The sequence below is a fragment of the Pinus tabuliformis genome, chromosome 1_1, assembly GCF_031772625.1.
Source record: "Pinus tabuliformis cultivar Carrire ecotype Pingquan chromosome 1_1, CPIR1, whole genome shotgun sequence".
Classification (NCBI taxonomy): domain Eukaryota; kingdom Viridiplantae; phylum Streptophyta; class Pinopsida; order Pinales; family Pinaceae; genus Pinus; species Pinus tabuliformis.
The window spans coordinates 436,118,095-436,131,454 of NC_142297.1; positions in this window are offsets into that span (position 1 = coordinate 436,118,095).

A 13,360-nucleotide genomic window follows, 5' to 3' on the forward strand; every position below is an offset into this window, starting at 1 on the left:
TGGTATAACTTAACTCTGATATCACCTTCTTTGAAGGTGGCGTTAATCAACATGAGGCTCTGATACCACCTTATCTGAAATGGGGCACTAAAGGCTTCTTGTCAGCTTACAAGAACCTCTCCCACTCCAAAGCTTATATATTTCCAAGATCTATGCTTATGCTTGATAATTTGTGGAATTAAAAGAACTTGAAATAGGTGTATGCTTGTGTTTATCTTTAACTGTTTATTTTCTTTAAGTTTATTTGCTTAAAACTGATATGTAGCATATAACAGTGAAACAGTGCAGAAAATAAACATCATACACATAGCAACAAGATGCAGCAAGTAAACAAACCATAAGACAACAAGCTTAATATGGAGTTCACCTAGATATCTTGGGCTATGTCTCCTTGAGCTCTAATCAACTTGATTAGGATCTTTGGGATTATGGCTTAAATTATTTTACAAGTTCCAAACTTAACTCCATTGGTTTACAACTGAACCTATTGGTTTAGAATACCATCTTATCTTGCTGGCTGTCCATACCCTTCAGATAGATCTAGGCTTCTCTGGACTAGATTCCTTCAATCAGCGCTCCGGGCTATCTTGAGCTCCTGGCTTGCACCAACTCCCTCAGAATTCTTTTACTGTCTCTAGAATTCCTTCTTCTGTCTTCAGCACACTTCGTACTTCAGCAATAGCTTGACCATTTGATCTCTTTTTTGTTCTGCAACTTCATTACAACATCATGGCTATTAGAAGTTTGCTTTGAGCTCTCTAGCTCTAGGGCTCTCTGGCTTTGCAACTCTGTTGCGCTCAGCTCCTGAGGAATCACCCCTTTGCCATCGACACAACCTCTGGTGACTTCTTTGGCTCTATGGCCTTGTGGCTCTCAGCTTTGTCAGCTCTGCGAAGGGGGAGAGAGTACTATGTGATTTTGTCTCTGCCCCCAACTATGTGCTCCCTTGAGAGAGAACTCACTTCTCGGCTGCTACATTTTTGTGAGCTCCCTTGTGAGAGTCATACTCTCTAGCTTTTGAGGAATCCTCCGACTCTGTAGTTTCCCCAGCCATTCCTCTGTCCCTTCAATCATGAGGAATCATTCCTGGTGGCTCTGCGTCTCTTTGACTAGCCATCTGGCTCTATGGCTCTCTGCATATAACGCATTCCTATTACAGTAATGCCCACTTATAGCATGGCACAGGTGAATGGGATCTGTTGCAAAGGAAATACACAGGCGGCCTTTTTCCCTAACAAAATATGCCAAATAACGCATTCTTGGTTCCTAACGAAAATACATAGAAACGCATGGAAATCCCAACAAAATGCTTTATGTCGGAACTCAAATTTTATCCAATCGCGTCCATAATCCCATCGGGTCCACCTTTGGTCGCAATATCACAATTGCACAAGCAGGAGGTCAAAACCTCAATACACAGGAAATACAAAGAAAACCTGCAAATCCGGGTTTCATATTTTACGAAATCGCATCCATAAATCTCATCGGGTCCGTGCCTTGATCACTAATCGCAATCGTATGTCACATGGGTTTGGTGTTTCCTAGTCCTTTTCATTCCCCAATCTTCGATCTCTAACCACTTCAATCACCGATATCGCACTTCACATATCGTATCGTCCCCATGGACTGTGTCTCTGCTCCTCCAACCACCCGATCACCCAATCTGTCGATTGCCAATATCGGTGCATCGCATATCACTATCACAACGGCCCCAAGGGTCTTCCCTTTCACTGTGCCAATCGCTGATCTGCCAATCATAATTGCAAATCGCTCGCCCATGGGTTTCGATATCGCATGAAGGCCTTCCTCCGATGAGATATATCAGAGATCTCTATCGGGGAGCCCTTAAGGCCTGCTACTCCACCTTTGAACCTTTCCGATGCGATTTCATTAAGGAATGCATATAAAGCCTTAAGCCCATTTTCATAAGGATTTGCCTCCTTTTCTAAGGATAATGGGTAATCTTCTTTTTGCGATAACTTCTTCATCTGAAGTCCATTTTAGCCCATTCAAATTGCGTTAGATTTAGAATGAAGAGATATCTGCATTGATACTATTTCCAAGAGCATCCTTTGACTTTCATTTTTCCTTTGTGAGGAAAATTCGTAGACTTAGATGTCTATGTTAGATCCATTTTGGATCAGAAACAATATGTACGGAATGGAGATCTAGAGGATGTGGATGTAGAGATGACTTTATTCCGTAGAGAATGAGGTCACAGGTCCCTTGCATGGGTTGGGGGGGTGGCGTTTTTTTTTTATCTCCAAAGTTGGTGTTGCATAAGATCACATATTCTACTTTCAATTGGGTCTAAATGACATCTCTGAATATCATACGAAAAGTATAGAATGTTGAATATAAAGAAATGTACTATGAGGTTCCTTGTTATTGATAGTTAATATAGGTTGGATATGTTGTTTGGGCTCAATTGGAAATAGAGGATGTATTTTGCGAGAAATCATGAATGTGAAAGACAAATGACGATTGAACGATTGTGGTTTTTCACTGTCAACAGAGTGAAAGTTTTCTACATAAGCATTTTTTAATATCTATATGGAGGTTGGGGTCCTTTACGAGGTAGGCGAGGTGTTTTTTCGGTTAGTGCTCTAACACGTATTGCTACTACATTTATTTTTTCATTATTTCATTTTAAGCTCTTTCAATATATTTTTTTTTACAAATTTCGAAGAGTGGGAGAGCAACTGCATAGAGCTACTTAATTGATTTAAAACTTTTAGAGATTTAGTTGTGTGCAACAAAATTTTCATGGAGTTGTGAATATATGAAAAATGAATTATGTGTTGATGACATGGTGTGTGTGGTTCAAAACAATGTATCAAGTCATTCATAAGTCAAATTTGGTTCAATTTTACATAGTAGTGGAGACCAGTTGTCAAGTTGATTCATCCTAGAAGGTAACTGAACACGTCTTCGCATAATGTTTATTTGCAAATGTCCTTGCACATTTTAATATTTATAGATATTATTGACAATTTTAAGCTAATTTCCATAATCACAACTATAGTTTAATGAGACTTCAAATCTATCCCAAAAAACAATGGAAATTCTGCCATTTTCTTGATAAAATCCGACATAATTTTTTTGTAACTCTAGGTTACAGTTGTCACCAAAGTATTAGGAATGCAAAGAGTGGAGTTGATATGTTAATAGGAAAGGTGCCACAATGATGGATTTACAACACATCCCTAGATAGATCATCTGTCACAAATAGATAGGCTATGACCTAGATTTGTTTATTATCCAAAAGCCCTAGATGCAATATTGGCAGTGTACAATAGTTTGCTTCAGTAAAAAATTTAGGCAAGATCTAGGGTGATAGTAAAAAATGTAACAGAAATCGTGTTCGAACATGAAGCAATTAACATAATCGATATGGAAATTACAATTGAATTAAAATAAAGAAGTCAATATTATCCCCGAATCACATTCTAATAGAAAAAAGAGCATGTGGATGACCATTTCATCTCATTGGGTATTAGAATGGCATGACCGAAAGAGCATTATGCTAGCTGCAAATGGTATCAATTTGAGAGGTGGCACGTGTATGTCCTCCTTTTCGACCTGAATTCAAAACAAAAAATCACACAAATTCCACACAAAAGTGTACCAACCTAGATATACAAGTACTAATGATGAAGCCAATGTAATGATAATCTATTGGAAAGAGTAAATGTTGCGAACCTGGACGAGTTATAAAACACTAGTCAAGGGATTACCAACTATTACTATTTCTCGTCTAGAAATGGCTACATACGAAACTTAATAATAAAAAATTAAAATATCAAAGCCAATGTTTATGGTGAGTAATGGAAATAAATTTTTATATTCCAAAACCATCTTGTCCACTTAATCCACATTTTCCTCTATTTTAATATCATTGAAATATGTTTGATTAGAAACAATAATTTGCAATAAAAAATAAGTATGAATTACTTGTGATTATGACAATTAACTTAGAAATTGTCAACAATAACTATAAAAAATTGCAAATATATATTCTGCATAGATGGTGCGAGAAATAGATAAAGCCCTGTTATTAATATATAGAGAAGTTAAAGTAAGGACAATAACGAAGAGCGTGTAAAAAGGAAGAGCCTATATTTTCCATTAGTCTAGCATGATCCAATCACACTAGGTGGCCTAGAAAAAAGGGTTCCTTTCGCTTAGGAGGATGGTTTACACAATGGGTCACAACTACAACAGTTAAGTTAACCCAAAAAAACCTATGAAAAATCCCTATGATCTTGGGTAGTCCCTACAATATGGATTGTAACACTAGATCAAGATTTTATCCTCATGCATATGGGAATGGCATTCAAAGTGTTGATCAAAATCCCATACATTGCTAGGTAGAGAAGACTTCCCTTTACATAAACCATCTCAGTATCATGAAGGAGGTCAGGAGGTCAATGTCATGCTAATTACTTCCAAGGAAATGAGAAGACAGGGCAGCATGAAGTAGGCAAATCTCAGCGGCAGACATAGGACTTAGTAAATTCGATTATAATGTTCAATGCTAAAAATATAGGCATATGATGCACTATGAAAGCATTAGAAATCTTGTCAGATCATCTGTTTGTTGTTAATGGTGATACCATATGCCCATATAATTAACACATAACGTTATAATCGAGAAGATGATCATTTTGGTCAATAATCCAAGACTCTTTCTATTTGAATTTTTTTTAGGCCATGCAAACTTTGATCTCAAGGACAAAACCCTTTAGCGTGTTTTATTTTTAGATATTCTATTATATTGATTGAATGAATGTAAAAATAAACTTGTTGTTGTAAATTAATGTTTCTTATTTAAAAGGAAATATTAATGTTTCTTGTTTAATGTTTATTAAAGTTCATGTTCCTAGTTAAATTAATTTCGTATTTGCAAAATAAAGTTTCCTCTATGCTCCTATTCTCCCACACACATGCCAGCCTCCACACATTCAACTATTATCCCACACAATTAAACATGTAAAATTTTTCAATGGTAAAGAGGTTAAAATGAAATAATACAAGATAAACGAACTAGCAATTCTTGTCTTGCTCTCAGTGAGAGAGCACTAACCGAAGAATCACCCAATAAAATTCGTACATTTGTTTTGTTTCGATCAAATTTTGACAATATAAACACACTAATGATTACTATAAAAAGAAAAACAATTAATACATAGAAAACATGAGAAAGAGCAAGGGGTTTCAGCTGCAAATGGCTATAGATTTAAGTCTTTTTGTTATTTCATTTTTTTAAGCAACAAGGCACTCATCAGCAAGATCATTTCAATAAATATTGAATACTTCAAATTCCCAGTTAAAAAAAAACCTTGGCCATATTTTGTTTTTAGATATTCCATCATCTTGATTGAATGAATGTAAAAATGATGTTTTTTGTATTAGTCATTAATAGTTTCTAGTAAACTTGTTGATGTAAATTAATGATTATTAAAGTTTCTATTTCTAATTAAAATAATTTGGTGTTTGAAAAATAAAGTTTCCTTTGCACCCATGTTGTCTCCCACATACACCATCCTCTGCACATTTAAATGTTGTGCCGCACAATTAAATTTGTAAAAAAAAATGAATGAAAAAGAGCTTAAAATGAAATTATACAAGATAAACCCACTAAAAACCCCTACCTTTCTCCCAATATGTTAATTTTACATTAATTTATGTTATTTCAATTACTTTAGCCTAATTCAATTGTTCAATTATAAATATTTCAATAACAATTCATACTTTTCAACAATTGATAGTGACTAAAGATAGAACAATAATGCAATGACATTAGGAGACAATCAACACATCAATAAGAGGCACCATATGTGGTCAATGACTAGAGAAAAACCCCACAAGGGTGGAAACCCTTCGTAATTATTTTTCTATTACATTGTCATAAAATGTTCAATAGGGAGTATAATGAGCCCATACAAAAACATCCAGCAATATCAACCAAGCAATATCATAAATATGATCCCAACAACAATACTGATCAAAGTTAGCTTTCCCAATCTACAATCAACTGTAGTCAACTGTCAAACTGAAACCCTAGATAGCAACTGCATGGAGGAAGAGTTATGCATGCAGTTGAGATGCTCCAACCGCAAAAATGAGCCTACGTGCCCACAGTTATAACCAAAAATTCCCTGAGTCAACATTGCCACTAGAAACAAAAAATCCTAATCACAACTGTAAGCTTTAGACCCTTCAATTTCAGACATGTACGAACCAAATTCCATGAACTCACTTCAGACCTATGCAAATCAATTCAAAGAAGAGAGAAGAAGAAGATGCTTGATGATGATGTCCAAATGAGGGTCACTTTACTTCTATTTATAGGCTTCCAAGGGTTTCCAATTTCACTTTAGGGTCGAACTGATCAAGTGTGACATTGTGGGCTTCACTTCAAATATACACTTTCCCTTGTCCAAATCTAGTGCTTCAAAGATCAAAATTGGTACTCTCGAAAAGAGAAATCTAGTACCATGATTGCAATTTGTCACTAAGCTATTAAAGTAACACTCCCTCTCAATTAGATAGAAATTCCAACTACATAATGTCATCATATCATGTCCCGACTTTGCTCAACTCTATCTGTTGAATCATTCTCAAATCTAAAGAAAAATAATCATCAGGGAGCATCAACTACCACCCTCTCATGACATTGAGGAAGGTCCTATGGGACACTCTCACTTCATGTCACCTCATAGGGAATATTACATCTTCCACCCTATGTTGAGTAATAGGCGAGATACAATATCTCATCCATCCTATTGATTCTTGATCTTCCCAACAATAACCCTCAATATTCATGTGGTAGAAAACCTTTCATAATAATCAAACTTGGTTGAGATACCCAGCTTACCAAAGGTAAAGACCACACACCCCCAAGCCCTCTTAACCTATTGGTGAGACGTGGAGCTACAATCCCAACAAGCCCAACTTGTGGGTATGATGAAAAATGAGGAATAATCTACTAGACCAAGAAATGGAAGAAACATCTTCCACCCTATAGGTGTTATATATGGGTTATACCCTATTATGTAGCGATCGCTCAACCCCAGGAACTCTACATCTAAATTCCTCACCCTGGGAGCTAAGGCAGGGGGGAAGAGGTAGCTCATTGTCCTTAATCAGCGATGTCCCTTATCAGGAGGGGTCACATCCATTAATCTAAGCTTCTCTCTGAAGCCCAAGAACTTCCCTTTTGGAAAAGACTTGGTGATAATATCTATAATCTACTCATATGCCTATATGTGATGGAGTCTAATGGATCCTCTCTTCACCATCTCTTGAATGTAATGCTATTGGATATCTATTTGCTTAGACTTGTCATGAAACACCCGATTTTTTTCTAGACATATCCCACTCTTGTTGTTCCAATATATCACTATAGTGTCTAGTACCTACTCAAACAACTTTCCAAAAAGATTTGTCAACCAAATTGCCTCGTAGCTATCCATGCTAGAAACGATATACTTTTCCTCTATGGTAATCAATGCTATAGACTTCCTTTTCATCCATGATATCATGGAAGATCCTAGGTTTAAAAAATATCTACAAGTACTCTACCTTTAAATGACATTTCATATTCAACCAGGATCTGTATATCCATGTAGTCGAACATCTCTAGCAGAATATCTCAGACCAAGGGTGATTGTCCCATGAAAATATCTCAAAATGTGTTTAGTAGCAACCCAATGTGCATGGAGAGATTGGGTCATGAATTGACTCAACATGTTCACTGCATAACATATGTCCATATAAGTGTTCACTAATAACATCAGAGCCCCAATCAATTGTTTGTACTTCGATAGATTCACCAAACCAAGTCCTACAGATTCTCCACATAGCTTCTTGAAATTCATTTCCATAGGTGTTTTTAAGGACTTTCTTTCTATCATCCTAAATCTCTCCAACATCTTCATGACATATTTTCCTTGTGAAAGGAAGATCTCACCAGGCCTTTGCCACACCTTGAGCCCTAGAAAATATTTCATGAGTCCAAGGTCCTTCATCTTGAATTCATAGGCTATCTCTCTCTTACACGCGATCATCAAGGGCTCACTGCCAGTTATAAATAGATCATCAAAATATAAAACCAAAATAAATGGAGTACCCTAGAAAACTTTGAAGTAGAGGTTAGGGTCAGGGTTACTTCTTTTGAATACAAACTTCATCGGGTAACTATCTATGCAAGTGTACCATGCTTTGGGGGATTGATTCAAACCATACAATTCCTTCTTCAACATGCAAACATATGTCTTTCAATCCTCTACTTCAAGTCCTTGTGGCCATGAAGGAATGTTGTCTACATGTCGATATGTCGAAGGGTCCATCCTTGACTTGTAGCAAGGGAAACTATCGTACGAATGGTGGTGTATCAAGACACAAGAGAAAATATATCATCATAATCTTCTCCCTCTTTCTAGGAGAATCCTTCGTCCACAAACCTTACCTTATATTTTTCAATTCTTCCATCGACTCCATTTGATCTTGAATAGCCATTTTTATATCACCACACATTTCCCCTTCATCTTGGCACATCATCCCATACATCATTCTTTGTAATTGATTCATATGCTTTGGCCACAACATCCTTTCAGACTTGTTCTTTCACATATTCTTCAAATCACATCTAAAACATATCCATGGTACCTACCTCACTTATTTCTTTCTATAAATGATCTCATGATGGGAATGTGTCCCTCGGCATCCTGTAATGTATCACGAAGCCAAATTGGCATCTTCCTCGAAGCAAGATCACATGTAGGAGGATCCAAGGGGTCCATGGGATCCATGGGATCATCAACAATGTCTCTCTCATATTCAAGCATGGAAGTACCTTCTATAATATCCATATCATCATTCTTCTTCTCAGGAAGAGGAGGCAGAGGAATGTCCCTTGCTTTCCCAAGGGAAGCATCTTCATCAAAAATTACATCCCTCCTAATTTCAACCTTCCTTTGACCAGGAATATATATTTTAAATGCTTTAGAATCTTCGCATATCTAACAAACATACCTTTTCTTCTTGTTACTTCCAACTTGTTTCCTTTGTCCTTTGACACATGAAAATATACAGGGTAGCCAAATATATGAAGGTGACTAACATTAGGCTTGAAACCAATGAATACTTATTTAGGAGTCTTATTACCCAATTCTTAATGATGTACCCTATTTTGAACATATACAACTACATTAGTAGCTTCTCCCCTAAGAAACTTTGGTAACTTTTGATCATGGAGCATGGAATATGTAGCTTATAAAATAGACATGTTCTTTCTTTCAACCACACCATTTTGTTCAAGATTATAGGGCACAATATTCTCTTTATTGATGCCTTCCTTCTTGCAAAAATCTATGAATTCATTGGAAATGTACTCTCCACCATTGTGAGACCTGAAGGTCTTAATTTTCTTCCATGTTTGATTTTTGACGAATGCCTTGAAATTTTTGAAAAAATCAAAGGCTTCATCCTTATGCTTCAAGTAATATATCCATGTCTTCCTTGAGGAATCATCAAATAAAGATAATGTAATAAAGATGGCCACCAAGAGAGTGTATGGGCATGAGACCGCATATGTCAAAATGAATGAGTTGGAGGATTTCATTTGTCTTGTTCTCACTGGTGGGGAATGGTCCCCTTGTCTTCTTTCTATTCTCACATCTAAGGCATAATCCATCATCCGGGGCTTAAAATTTGGGAATTAAAAAGACAAATTTCTTCAATTTCAGAAGGAATTAATAGTGTATATGGGTCAAACTTTAGTTCCACAACTCACCTTGATGATTAGTATCATGGAAAAATGCTAGAAGAGGTATTCCATTGACTCTATAAAGTCCTTCAAATATAGATCCCATTGTGAATGCATCTCTCATAGGGGATCCCACCGGACAAGTAAGTACTTTTCCCTTGATGAAGGCAACCCTCATCCCTTTGTCTTGCAAAGCAGATATAGATACCAAATTCTTCATCAAACCTAGCACATGTATCACATCATGAATCAAAACAAATTCCCTAAAGTACAAATGAAATTTAATAGACCCACATCCTTTAACGAGATGAGTGGAGTTGTCTCCAAGAATAATTTTCAAACTTGAATCCCTCTCCACAAAATTAGAGAGAACTTGCTGATACCCACAGAAATGATGAGAGGCCCCACTATCAACCAACCAATTGTTCCAAGTATCTAGAGGAGATTAAATATAAAGTGTAGAAATAAGAATATATTCAGATTGATTAGCATCATTACTTTCATACCTAATGTTTCTTGACTTCTTTTGAGGATTGTGGTCTCCTCCATGATCACTTGGAGCATCTCTTCTTATTATTTCGTCTCTTCCATTTCAATCATTTCCGCTTCTTCAATTACTAAACTTGTTATTGTTGCTTCTAGTATTGTAGCATGGACCATTGTTCTTCTCTCGGAAATCTTGAACATAGTGGCCTTTCTTGTGAGAATTGCAACATTCAATTTGTGATGCTTATTTTTCATTCCTTCTCTTTGAATTTTGAGGAGGAGGCTTCCTTGAATTTAATGGACTTCATTTTCCCTTCTTTTTCTTGTTATGAGTGATGAATGCAACAAGCTCTCCTTCTTCATGATTTTGCATCCTAGCTCTAGAAACCATCTTTGATTCTTCTCGAGTGAGTTTTCCAACGAGATTATCAAATGATGGGAAAAAATTGTTATTGCTTATAGTGGTAATGAAGGTTTCCCAAATAGGAGGGAGACCTCTAAGGGTCACAATCACCAATTCCCTATCATTCACGGTTTCCCCGACTCTCTACAATTGATCTCTAAGATGAGATATCCTCATAATGTAGGATTGCATGAACTTTCCTTTATTCATATTCATAACTTTGAGTTGATGTTTCAAAGATACGATTTCATAAAAATGTTGACTTCATACATGCCAACAAGCTTATCATACATATCCTTAGAATGTTTAAAATTCCCAACATAACAAGTAAACAATCTTGTAAACTATCAACTCTAATTTTATTTTATTTTAATTCACATTTCTTGTACTTGTTCTTGGTAGCAGCGGAAGCATTCTCTAGATACTTAGGTACTTTTCATTATATGTAATCCCAAGAATCATTGTCTTCAACTATGATTTCCTACCTAATATTGCAAGTAACAAAGTTAGACGAGTCACCCAACTTCTCATTTCCCTTGAAGAAAGGGGAAGACATATTGACTTGATTAGATAGGCTCCTTCAACTTTTCAAAGATGATTTCTCTAGCTCATCTCCTTTGGGCTTGTCCTTCACCTTAGCTCTAATACCATATTAATTTTACACTTCTCTATGTTGCTCCAATTACTTTAGCCCAATTCAATTGTTCAATTAGAAATCTTTTAATAATAATTAATACTTTTCAACAATCAATAGTAACCAAAGTTAGAATAGTAATGTAATGACAATCAGAGACAATCAACACATTAACAAGAGACACCAAATTTGGTCAATGACCAAGGAAAAAAACCATAAGGGGGAAACCCTTTGTAATTCTTCTTCTATTAGATTGACATAAAATGTTCAGCAAAGAGTAAAATGAGCCCATACAAAATATCTAGCAACATCAACCAAAAAATGTCAAAAATATGATCCCAAAAACAATACTTATCATAGTTAGATTTCCCAATCCACGGTTAACTGCAGTCAACTATCAAACTGAAACCCTAGATCCCAACCCATGGAGGAATAGTTATGCATTCAGTTGAGATGTTCCAACCACATGATGAGCATGTGTACCTATAATTATAGCCGAAAATTCCCTGAGTCAACCCTATGACTGTAATGCCTCTTAATAATAATAATAATAAATTAATTAATTAATTAATTAATATTAATGTACAAGTGAATAAATAATAATAATATTAAATAAATAATAAATAATGAAGAGAATATAATAATAGTAAACAAATAAAATAAAATAGTAAATAATAAATTGGAGTTATTAATAAATATATATATATAAGTAAACTATAAAAATAGTAAAAATAAGTAAAGTAAACAAAAAGTAAAAAGGAATAAAATAAGAAGGATTTAAATTGAGAGAAATATTGAATTAAGTAAAACTTAAAACAAAGAATAAAAGTTGAATGTTAACACATGGATTGTGTGCATGCGGATCTCTTCCCAATTCCCTTCCATTTTTGGAATAGCTGGTTCTATTTAATGGATGAAGAGTGAATGAGATGACTATTCATCTAGAGAAGAGTGTTGAGAGGCAAAGGAAACCTTGGCAATAGTATGTTGATTGAAGGCTCGAGGGTGGCTAATTGTAGAAATATTATGTTCAGCTGAGCCTACAGTTGGGTGGCAAGTAGTCTCCAAAACTTTGTTGCAGTTAGCAGAATTCAAATAGCATTCAACACTGAAATCACAAGTAAGGAATATCATCGCTATAGGTAAGTTATTTCTATTCATGTTTTTCAAAATTCTATCCTAATTAGTTGAATAGTTGTGTGTTGATTATAAATCGCATAAATTGATGTAATTAGTTACATATTTAATTTTGGGTCATTATATATGGTATCAGAGCACATGCTCCAACTCATTACGGCCTTTGGTATTTCTTCAATATGAAACTGTTAGATATTGTTGGAATTTAAACAAAAAAATAAAAATAAAAATCACAATATGGAAATATAACAATTTTTGTGATTGATACCTACTCAAAATATATATTAATAAGAAAAATATTATATATATATATATATATATATATATATATATATATATATATATATATATATATATATATAAAGTTAGAAAATAGGTTAATAAACTATTTTGATAATTTTATTTCATGAATAAAATCTTTATAGTATTCGAAGACAAACAAACTTTATAGATATTAGAATTTATTTTAAGTTAATTATTTATAAGTAATAAATAACGAAAATTTATTTGGGTCTTTATATTTTATTTTGACTATAATATTTTATGTTATTTTTTTATTCATATTTGAATTTGTTTATATTAACTAATTATAGTATTTCTAGTCACTCTTGTTTTTAGTAAATTAACTAGGACTCTCTTCCAACGATAGGTAGCTTCCCAAACAACAATTTGACATCACGATAATAACTGAGCATGTAGTTTCTGTGATGTATGTTAGGTCACCTTCAGTTTCTCTATATCCATCCTTTGCCTGATTTCCAATAGGCCTGTTCCAATTGCCATTTGAATCTTGGAAAAAATCTAACTCGAGACTCTTAGCCCCAACCGTGTAATCAATAATTAGTCAATCCATCTCTATTGCATCAACTAAAGACAAATCCACTAAAATAAAAAATACTTAGCTACATCAATTTAGCATCCATGTATG